Source organism: Mus musculus, chromosome 3 (genome assembly GCF_000001635.26).
Source record: "Mus musculus strain C57BL/6J chromosome 3, GRCm38.p6 C57BL/6J".
NCBI classification, from domain to species: domain Eukaryota; kingdom Metazoa; phylum Chordata; class Mammalia; order Rodentia; family Muridae; genus Mus; species Mus musculus.
The window spans coordinates 113,731,585-113,744,003 of NC_000069.6; positions in this window are offsets into that span (position 1 = coordinate 113,731,585).

Here is a 12,419-nt window from a genome sequence, read left to right on the forward strand (position 1 = left end):
GTTCTTTGCCAAAAAGTAATATCTGAGGAATTAAGGAATTGTTTTCATTTACATCTTTTTAAAACTGCATTTTCATCTTGTTTGAGAAGGTAGGAAAGGTCACTTGCTACCTCAACTATATTATGCTCTGGGACAGTGATGTGTGTGCTCCTGAAAGGTGCTTTGTGGCCTGTGGTTATACCACAGGGAAAATATAGAATATATTTATGCAATTCCAATATCACATTAATATTTATGCAGAAGTTATTAGCTTTTTTAATAATCCTTTTCTCACACAATATATCCTTATTATAGTTTACTCTCCCTCCATTCCTTTTAGTTCCTCCCACCTCTACTCTCCTCCAGATCTGTCCCCTTTCCATCTCTCATTAGAAAAGAACAGGCCTCTATGCGATAACAACCAAAATATGACAAAATATGACAAGATGAAACAAAAAGTTGCATATTGAAGTTAGACATTCCAGCCCAACCGGAGGGAAAAGATTCCAGGAGCAAGCAAAAGAATCAGAGACCCTCATAGTCAGAAGTTCCATACAAAACATCAAGCTAATAGGTATAATACATATGCAGAGGACCTGATATAAGCCAAGTGCTTATGACTTCTGTCTCTGAGAGCTCATATGCGACTTGTTTAGTCGATTAAGAGGGTAATGTTTTTCCAGTGTCCTCCCTCTTCTCTGACATTTAAAAATCTTTCTGCCTCCCCATCTCTGGGATTCCTTGAGCTCTGAGAGGAGGGATTTGATTAAAACCTCCCATTTAGACACTCCTTTTATGAGATATCTGGCTTTGTGTCTCTGAATGTGATCTCATCTGCTGCTGGACAAAGCCTCTTGAATGATGACTTAATAAGGCATTAATCTATGAGTCTAGCAGAATATCATTGGGAATCATTTTTTCGGTTTTATCAATGCTTGGAATCAGACCCAGACCTAGTGAATGTTCAGCAATGCTCTACCACTGAACTATGTCCCTATCCTGGCAAAGGCTTTATCTTTTCACAAAGTAATAATAATATCCTATATTAATTTTCTTTTTTATTGGATATTTTATTTATTTATATTTCAAATATTATGTACTTTTCCAGTTTCCCTTCTGTAAACACCCTATTCCATCCTCTCTCTCTCTCTACTTCTATGAAGATGTGCCCCCACCCTACTACTCCAGCCATCCAGCCCTGGCATTGCCCTACACTGGGGCATTGAGCCATCCCAGGTCTAAAGACTTCCCCATTGATGTCTGACAGGGCTGTTTTCTGCTAACTATGCAGCTGGAGCCATGGGTCCCTCCTGTCTATTCTTTGCTTGGTGGTTTAGTCCCTGAGAGCTCGGGGAGTCTGGTTGGTTGATACTGTTGTTCTTCCTATGTGTTGCAAACTCCTTCAGCTATTTCAGTCCTTTTTCTAAGTCCTCCATTGTGGACCCCCTGCTCAGTCTAATAGTTGTCTGTGAGCATCCACCTCTGTATTTATCAGGCTCTGGCAGTGCCTTTTAGGAGACAGCTATATCAGACTCCTGACAGCAAACACTTCTTGGCATCAGCCATGACAGGGTTTGGTGTCTGTACATGGGATGCATCTCCAGACAAGGCAGTCTCTGAATGGCCTCCTTCAGTCTCTGCTCCACACTTTGTCTCTGTACTTCCTACCTTGAGTATTTTGTTCCCCCTTCTAAGAAGGACTGAAGCATCCACACTTTGGTCTTCCTTCTTCTTGAGCTTCATATGGTCTGTGTATTGTATCTTGGGCATTCTGAGCTTTTGGGCTAATATCCACTTATCAATGAGTGCATACCCTGTGAGTTTTTTTCATGACTGGGTTACCTAACTCAGGGTGATATTTTGTAATTCTACCCGTTTACCTAAAGATTTCATGAAGTCATTGTTTTTAATAGCTGAGTAGTACTCCATGGTGTAAATTTTCTGTACCTATTCCTCTGTTGAAGGACATCTGGGTCCTTTCAAGCTTCTGGCTATTATAAATAAAGCTGCTATGAACATAGTAGAGCATATGTTCTTGTTATATGTTGGAGCATCTTATGGGTATATGCCCAAAAGTAGTATAGCTGCATCCTCAGGTAATACTATGTCCAATTTTCTGAGAAACTGCCAAACTGATTTCCAGAGTGGTTATACAAGATTGCAATGTCACCATAAATGAAGGAGTGTTCCTCTTTCCCCACATCCTCACCAGCATCTGCTGTGACCTGAGTTTTTGATGTTAGCCATTCTGATTGGTGTGAGGTGGAATCTCAGAGTTGTTTTGATTTGCATTTTCCTTATGACTAAAGATGTTGAACATTTCTTTAGGTGTTTCTCAATCATTCGATATTCCTCAGCTGAGAATTCTTTGTTTAGCTCTCTACCCCATTATTAATAGGGTTATTTGATTGTCTGGATTCTAACTTCTTGAGTTCTTTGTATATATTGGATATTAACCCTCTATCAGATGTAGGATTGGTAAAGATCTTTCCCCAATCTATTGGTTGCTATTTTGTCTTATTGACAATTGACAGTATCCTTTGTCTTACAGAAGCTTTGCAATTTTATGAGGAATTTGTCATTTCTTGATCTTAAGCTATTGTTGTTCTGTTCAGGAAAATTTCCCCTGTGCCCATGTGCTTGAGGCTCTTCCCCACTTTCTTTTCTATCAGTTTCAGTGGATCTGGTTTTATATGGAGGTCCTTGATCCACCTGGACTTGAGCCTTGTACAAGGAGATAAGAATGAATTAATTTGCATTCTTCTACATGCTGACCTCCAGTTGAACAGCATCACTTGTTGAAAATTCTGTCTTTTTTTTTCTACTGGATGTTTTTAATCCTTTGTCAAAGATCAAGTGACCATGTGTGTGGGTACATTTCTGGGTCTTCAGTTCTATTCCATTGATCTACCTGCCTACCACTGTACCAATACTATGCAGTGTTTATCGCTATTGCTCTGTAATACAGTTTGAGGTCAGGGATGATGATTTCCCCCAGAAGTTCTTTTATTGTTGAAAATTGTTTTTGCTATCTTGGGTTTTTTGTTATTCCAGATGAATTTGGAAATTGCTTTTTCTAACTCTATGAAGAATTCTATTGGAATCTTGATAGCGATTGCATTGAATCTGTAGGTTGCTTTCAGCAAGATGGCAAATTTTACTATATTATTCCTACCAATTCATGAGCATAGGAGATCTTTCCATATTCTGTGATCTTCTTCAATTTCCTTCTTCAGAGATTTGAAGTTCTTCTTATACAGACCTTTTACTTGTTTAGTTAGAGTCACACTAAGGTATTTTATATTATTTGTGACTGTTGTGAAGGTTGTTGTTTCCCTAATTTCTTTCTCAGTATGTTTATTCTTTGTGTAGAGGAAGGGCACTGATTTGTTTGAATTAATTTTATATCCAGTTACTTTACTGAAGTTGTTTATCAGCTTTAGGAATTCTCTGGTGGAATTTTTGGAGTCAGTTAAGTATATTATCATATCATCTTCAAATAGTGATATTTTGACTTCTTCCTTTCCAATTTTTATCCCTTTGACTTCCTTTTGTTTTTTAATTGTTCTGGCTAGGACTTCGAGTATTATATTCAACAGGTAAGGAGAGAGTGGGCAGCCTTGTCTAGTCCCTGATTTTAGTGGGATTGCTTCAAGTTTCTCTACATTTAGTTTGATGTTGTCTACTGGTTTTCTGTATATTGCTTTACTATGTTTAGGTATGGACCTTGAGTTCCTGATCTTTCCAAGACTTTTATCATGAAGGCGCGTTGGACTTTTCAAATGCTTTCTCAGCATCTAATTAAATTATCATATGTTTTGTTTTCTTTGAATTTGTTTATATAGTAGATTATGTTGGTGGATTTATGTATATTGAACCATTCCTACCTCCCTGGGATGAAGCCTACTTTATCATGATGGATGATCGTTTTGATGTCTTCTTGGATTTGGGTTGAGAAGTTTTTTTTTTTTTTTTTTTTTTTTTTTAGTATTTTTGCGTTGATATTCATAAGGGAAATTGTTCTGAAGTTCTCTTTCTTTGTTGGGTGTTTGGGTGTTTTAGGTATGAGCATAATTGTGGCTTCATAGAATAAATTAATAGTATTCCTTCTGTTTCTTGTTTGTGGAATAGTTTGAAGGATATTGGTATTAGGTCTTCTTTGAAGGTCTGAATTCTGCACTAAACTGATCTGGGCCTGGGCTATATTAATTTTTTAGTATTTATCTTTTCCCCAAAATTTTAGGACAGCATGACATAGCAGGTAGCTTTCAACAGCAGTTTCAGAACATTAAGTAATTTGTATTTATTTTCCTCTGCTATTAGAGATACTCAGACTTACATGAGAAGGTCTAGACATGGTATTGAAGTTTGGATTTAGCATATGGCCTTCTACAATATTGGAATAATAGCTTATTGAGGAAAGAAAGTTATCTACCTTCTGTTGCTTTATTCATGGTTTATGTTCTTGCATCTTGAATTTTAGGTTTTCTCAAAGAAAGCAGTCTGGATTAGGCTCCCTGTTTAGGAATATGGGCCACAGGTGATCAGTGAGTATAAATGGAATTAGAAGTGTAGTTTTGGGGTCCCTACCAGAAGAGAAAGATTGTTGCTAGACAGATAGTAAGGCAGGCATAGCACATGTGTTCCTTGATGCAGGTGAAAACTTCAGTGTTACTGATGAGGATGAATCAGTCCTCCTTAGAGGTTTTGAATGTTGCTGAATGATGTGTACTGAGGAGTTACTGGTACTCAGAGCCTCATTTAGACTAATGTCTGTGATCTCTAGTTTTTCCAATAAACACACTACAGCTAATTGGGAAGGAAAGAAAAGCAGTTTTGCCAAGAGTAATTTTTCTGCTTTGTTTGTTCATCTGTGTATATAACTTAGATTTTATTCAATAAAATAGAATGGGGAATAATGTATTGCTTATAAATGAAAGTTCCTTAACTAAAACTTAAATACTCATCTTTTTCCCCTTCCTTATTTTTTCTTTCCTTCCTCCCTTCCTTTACTCCTTTCTTTCTACTCTTTTTTGAACTACAACTCCAATTAGACCCTTTTAAGTCACTTGTATTGTATTCATAATAGAGTTTGGAGAAAGAATCCCAAAATAAACAAATAAACAACAGCAACAACAACAGCAAAACATACTGACAAAGCTATGTAGGATATTGTTATTTTTAATTAATCCCCTCCAAAAAAGCATTTCTATAAGTTGTACAAGGGCATCCCCAAGAGAAGACTGTACTTCTGATTCATGTCCACTCACAGCATGGGTTACAAGTAGCTCTGACCAATGTAATGTGACTAAAAGTGATGTATAACAGAGCTGAAGGGAATCCTTTCCAGTTTTGCCTGGTTCTGACATGGCTGTCCTCTTTTGCCTTCAGAAAATGTCTGGGGTTTTGATGTTAGGTTGAATTTTGAAATGAAGACAATGTTAAGAAAAGCTATAGTTATACTGTGAAGGATAAGCAGCATGAACAGAATTACCCCTCTGTGAGTAAGATGTTCCTACATTGACATCAGTCTTGTTTAATACTGAAAATAATTTAACAAAAATTACTAGCAAAACTATTATAACTTTAAAAATTTGCAGTATAAAAATGGGCCTCTTGATATACATTCTGTCTAACTCTAATAGTTTCCCTTCAGTTTTCTTTCTTGCATTTGTTCTTTTAATGTGTATGTGTGTATTTATGTATATATACATAGACATTTGTCATCTATATGTTTGTTTGAAGTAGGAAGACTTTATTTATTTATTTATTTATTTATTTATTTATTTATTTATTTAGTATGAGTTCATGGTAGCTGTCTTCAGAAACACTAGAAGAAGGCATCAGATCCCATTATAGGTGGCTGTGTGTCATGTTGTTGCTGGGAAGTCAACTCAGGACCTCTGGAAGAGCAGTTGGTGCTCTTAACCATTGAGTCCTCTTTCCAGCCCCAAGTATGTTTTTAATAACTTTAGAATTGAACATTTATGAATATTAAGAATAATTAAGCTGGAACAGAAACATAAAAAGAAAAAATACACTAACTGCGAAATTAACCTCAAACAATGAAAGAAACCAACTAAAAATGTAAATGGAACTAATTAGATCATTGGAATTGCTATGGCAGGCAAAATCTTCTAATTCTTTTGGTTTTCTGTGTTTTCAGTGTCCTATTTCTCTCTCGTATTCAGTGAAATGAGCGAAAATTAGCATAACCACTATACTTAACCTTCTCAATACCATACTAGTGGTAGGAATAATAATAATGAATCTAATCAAAGAATGCAAGTTCATGTCTGTGTCACATGGGAAGGAAAGCAGTAATTTATTTCTAGAATCTGATTGTCTAGTATTTTCTCCATTATTCAAGATGTCACAAATCATATTTATGGCCAATTAAAAGATGGGACGTGCTGTTTATCTAGGTCCAAATGATGACTTCTGTCTTTGGATTAGGAAAGGTGGTTTTGCTTGACATGATGAGAACTCAGGAGTCATTGTGTGATGGCTATTCTTAGTTGTAACTTCACTACATCTAGAATTAACTAAAATCCAAGTAGCCGTGTACAACTGCAGAGAGTATTCTTAATTAAATCATTTGAAGTAGGAAGACTCAAATTTAATTGGGATCTCTTGGATGGAAAGATGTCCTTTTATTCTCTGGGCCTCACTTTCTGGTGGCAGCCTACATAAATGGCATGGAACAAGGAAGCTTTTGCTCTCTCCCTGCTAGCTTTCACTCTCAATTTAAATATCTAACTCTAATGTTCTACTTATTCAGGAAGTTGAACTAAAGATTAGCTAAGACATCCAGCCTCATGAGCTAAACAATTACATTTGTTCTTGGACTTTTCAATGGAAGACAGCTATTGTTGAACAAGCTATATCACAGTCTGTAAGCCATTCAAATGACTCTCATTCTTTTTTTTTACTAGATATTTTGTTTTATTTACATTTCAAATGTTATCTCCTTTCCTGGTTTCCCCTCCAAAATCCTCCTAACCCATATCCTCTCTTCCTGCTCACCAACCTACCCACTCCTGCTTCTCTATCCTGGCATTCCCCTATACTGGGGCATCGAACTTTCACAGGACCAAGGGCCTCTCCTCCCATTGATGACCAAAAATGCCATCCTTTGGTACATATGCGTCTGGAGCCATGAGTACCTCCATGTGTATTCTTTGGTTGGTGGTTTAGTCTCTGGGAGCTCTGGGGGTACTGGTTGATTCATATTTTTTTCTCCTATGGGACTGCAAACCCCTTCAGCTCCTTGGGTCCTTTCTCTAGGTCCCCCATTGGGGACCCTGTGTGCAGTCCAAAGGTTGGCTGAGAGCATCCACTTTTGTATTTGTCAGGCACTGGCAGAGTCTCTCAGAAGTCAGCTATATCAGACTCCTGTCAGCAAGCACTTCTTGGCATTCACAATAGTATCTGGATATGGTGACTGCATATGGGATGGATCCGCAGATGGGGCAGTCTCTGGATGACCTCTCCTTCAGTCTCTGCTGCACAGTTTGTTTCTGTATCTCCCCCCATGGGTATCTTTCCCCCTTCTAAGAAGGACCAAAGTATCCAACTTTGGTCTTCCTTCTTCTTGATATTCACGTGGTCTGTGAATTATTTCTTGGGTATTCTGAGTGTCTGGGCTAATATCCATTTATCATTAAGTGCATACCATGTGTGTTCTTTTGTGGTTGGGTTACCTTACTCAGGATGATATTTTCTAGTTTCATCCATTTGCCTAAGAATTTCATGAATTCATCATTTTTCATAGCTGAGTAGTACTCCATTGTGTAATTGTACCATATTTTCTGTGTCCATTCCTCTCTTGAGGGACATCTGGGTTTTTTCCAGATCTGGCTATTATAAATAAGGCTGCTATGAACATAGTGGAGCACGTGTCCTTATTACATGTTGGAACATCTTCTGATTATATGCCCAAGGGTATATAACAAGGTGGTATAGCTGCATTCTCAGGTAATACTATGTCCAATTTTCTGAGAAACCACCAAACTGATTTCCAGAGTGGTTATACCAGCAATGAAGGAGTGTTCCTCTTTCTCTACATCTTCACCAGCATCTGCTGTCACCTGAGTTTTTGATCTTAGACATTCTGATTGGTGTGAGGTGGAATCTCAGGGTTGTTTTGATTTGCATTTCCCTGATGACTAAGGATGTTGAACATTTCTTTAGGTGCTTCTCAGCCATTTGGTATTCCTCAGTTGAGAATTCTTTGTTTAGCTCTGTACCCCAATAGTTAGTAGGATTGTTTCTCTGAAGTCTAACTACACCAATAGCTTGTGCTCTAAGATCAAGAATTGACAAATGGGAACCTTATAAAATTGCAAAGCTTTTTTAAGGCAATGGACACTGTCAATAGGTCAAAACGGCAACCTACAGATTTGGAAAAGATCTTTATCAATCCTACATCCATAGAGGGCTAATATATCATCTTTTTTGTGTATATGCTTTCATTTTATCAGTTTTGCTCCTCTAGATAATCCTCACTTGTACTCATTGTCTTTTTGCCTTTCTGTTAGTGTTGTATTTGTCTAAATCTCAACCAAGCTCACTCATGAAGTTTTTGTTTGTTTAGAAAGCATCCTAACTTGTGGCCCTGGCTGGCTTAGAACTCTAAGTATATAAGGCTGCCTTCAAGCCTACAGAGATCAATTTGCTTCTACCTTCTGAATATGGGGATTAAATGATGTACTTTCATGCCAGGTGTCATTTTAAAAAGTCTTGTAGATACAGTTGAAGCTACATTTCAAACATCTTTATATCTTCCAAAACGAAAGAAGCTGTCTTTTAGTGGTAAGGCAAAAATTTATCTTTTCCTGAAATAAATATATTGTTCTAAATAATTATTTTCAAACTTTTATTTATTCAATAGAATATTAAATTTTATTAATTCTCAAAGACAATTATTTAATGAAATATATAATATTTTATATTTATATGAATAATATAAAAATATTGTATGATTATTTTTCTGGAAGAGAAAATACTCTGAAGTTTTCCAAGGGATATCTTTTCTGCACTTCCTGGTCGAGTTTCTACTCAAAAGAAAGATATTTATTTATTTATTTATTTATTTATTTATTTATTTATTTATCATCAATTAATTAATTAATTAATTAATTAATTTTGGTGACCAAGGCTATCTTAATTCACAACCTTACAATCTGAAACAGGATTTCTTCAAGCTTCAGAGGGCTGATATTATCAGAGTGTGCCATGAAGTTTGGTTCAAATAAGGTTATGTTAAAGTCTTATAATGAATTTGGCAACAAATTTTCTTCCTTTAATGTCCTTTCTGTCCTTTCTCCCCTCCTCCCCCAACTCTAATACTGTTTTTTGCTGTTCATGTGGGAGGAGGGGGAAGGAAGAAAAAAACCTCTCTCTTCTTACTCAGTCTACCCACTCCCCAACTTCCCCTCCAAAAAAACTCATTGCAGTTTTTAAACACTCTGAGTTCCCATAAATAAGCCATGCATACAAGAGGGGAAAGAACAAATTTTTAAAGCTGAATTACTCCAGAGTACTAAACAATGAAAGTGAGTACTCACTGGGGCTGCAAAATGTAGCTAGTGCAGGAAGTTGAATTTGCCTGAGACTTACTAAGATGTTGCAATTTTATCTTTCTGTCTAAACCTGTATCCAACTGATATAAATGTCCAATATTGGAGGTGCATCTAAGGATTGCATTGGGCTGTCAGATGAAAGTCAACGGAGAGAACTCACTTCTGGGTTTGCTTACAATTTGAGAAGTAGTACTTGACAGCAGTGAATACCACTGCTCTCCTGAGACCTAGTGAAGTGAAGGGGCAATAGTAACAAAGAAACAATGAGCAGTTCTTCAACCAGATGAAAGAGAATTCCATTTATGTTTATCATAGAGTCTCAATAGTGGTTCTACAATGTTTACTGTCTGTAAGTTACATGGGACCTTAGAGGATAGTGTTTCAGATCAATGAACATGAAATTTCATAGGCTTGAATATTATAAAATAGAATTAGTACCAGTTGTATGTAAAATAATTTGAAAGTATTTTTAATTGAATTTTTAATTGGATATTTTCTTTATTTATATTTCAAATGTTATCCCCTTTCTTGGTTTTCCCTCTGAAAAACACCCTCCTCCTTTCCCCTAACCACCTCCCCCTGCTCACCAACCCACCCACTCCTGCTTCCTGGCGCTGGCATTCCCCACACTGGGGCATAGAGCCTTGATAGGAAAAAGGGCTTCTCCTCCAATTGATGTCTGAGTAGGCCATCCACTGCTGCATATGCGTCTGGAGCTGTGAGTCCCACCATGTGTGCTCTTTGATTGGTGGTATAGTCTCTGGGATTTCTGGGGGTACTGGCTAGAACTCCTGGCAACATGTACTTATAAGAAAAATGACTTGATATACATAGAATTATGCGTAATTTTGAGACAATGACTGTTGCTATCCTGAAGAATTAATGGCTAACAGGAACTTTCAAAAGTCTTCATAGATTTGGGGAAATGCAGTAGACTGTTAAATTTAGTATGAAAAACGTGATAAAATGTGCTTTATGAACTGTAAATAAATATGCAGTGATTCAGAAAATTTTTGATAGCAAAATAGATTCTTAACTTTCCAATTGAATTTCTCTCTTATTTCTAAGATCATCTAGAAATGCAGAGGCTGCAAAGGAGCATTTTTTTTTCCTTTCCATTTTTTATTAGGTATTTAGCTCATTTACATTTCCAATGCTATACCAAAAGTCCCCCATACCCACCCACCCCCACTCCCCTACCCGCCCACTCCCCCTTTTTGGCCCTGGCGTTCCCCTGTTCTGGGGCATATAAAGTTTGCGTGTCCAATGGGCCTCTCTTTCCAGTGATGGCCGACTAGGCCATCTTTTGATATATATGCAGCTAGAGTCAAGAGCTCCGGGGTACTGATTAGTTCATAATGTTGATCCACCTATAGGGTTGCAGATCCCTTTAGCTCCTTGGGTACTTTCTCTAGCTCCTCCATTGGGAGCCCTGTGATCCATCCATTAGCTGACTGTGAGCATCCACTTCTGTGTTTGCTAGGCCCCGGCATAGTCTCACAAGAGACAGCTACATCTGGGTCCTTTCAATAAAATCTTGCTAGTGTATGCAATGGTGTCAGCGTTTGGATGCTGATTATGGGGTGGATCCCTGGATATGGCAGTCTCTACATGGTCCATCCTTTCATCTCAGCTCCAAACTTTGTCTCTGTAACTCCTTCCAAGGGTGTTTTGTTCCCAGTTCTAAGGAGGGGCATAGTGTCCACACTTCAGTCTTCATTTTTCTTGAGTTTCATGTGTTTAGGAAATTGTATCTTATATCTTGGGTATCCTAGGTTTTGGGCTAATATCCACTTATCAGTGAGTACATATTGTGTGAGTTCCTTTGTGAATGTGTTACCTCACTCAGGATGATGCCCTCCAGGTCCATCCATTTGGCTAGGAATTTCATAAATTCATTCTTTTTAATAGCTGAGTAGTACTCCATTGTGTAGATGTACCACATTTTCTGTATCCATTCCTCTGTTGAGGGGCATCTGGGTTCTTTCCAGCTTCTGGCTATTATAAATAAGGCTGCTATGAACATAGTGGAGCATGTGTCCTTCTTACCAGTTGGGGCATCTTCTGGATATATGCCCAGGAGAGGTATTGCTGGATCCTCCGGTAGTACTATGTCCAATTTTCTGAGGAATCGCCAGACGGATTTCCAGAGTGGTTGTACAAGCCTGCAATCCCACCAACAATGGAGGAGTGTTCCTCTTTCTCCACATCCTCGCCAGCATCTGCTGTCACCTGAATTTTTGATCTTAGACATTCTGACTGGTGTGAGGTGGAATCTCAGGGTTGTTTTGATTTGCATTTCCCTGATGATTAAGGATGTTGAACATTTTTTCAGGTGCTTCTCTGCCATATGGTATTCCTCAGGTGAGAATTCTTTGTTCAGTTCTGAGCCCCATTTTTTAATGGGGTTATTTGATTTTCTGAAGTCCACCTTCTTGAGTTCTTTATATATGTTGGATATTAGTCCCCTATCTGATTTAGGAAAGGTAAAGATCCTTTCCCAATCTGTTGGTGGTCTCTGTCTTATTGACGGTGTCTTTTGCCTTGCAGAAACTTTGGAGTTTCATTAGGTCCCATTTGTCAATTCTCGATCTTACAGCACAAGCCATTGCTGTTCTGTTCAGGAATTTTTCCCCTGTGCTCATATCTTCAAAGCTTTTCCCCACTTTCTCCTCTATAAGTTTCAGTGTCTCTGGTTTTATGTGAAGTTCTTTGATCCATTTAGATTTGACCTTAGTACAAGGAGATAAATATGGATCGATTCGCATTCTTCTACATGATAACAACCAGTTGTGCCAGCACCAATTGTTGAAAATGCTGTCTTTCTTCCACTGGATGGTTTTAGCTCCCTTGTAG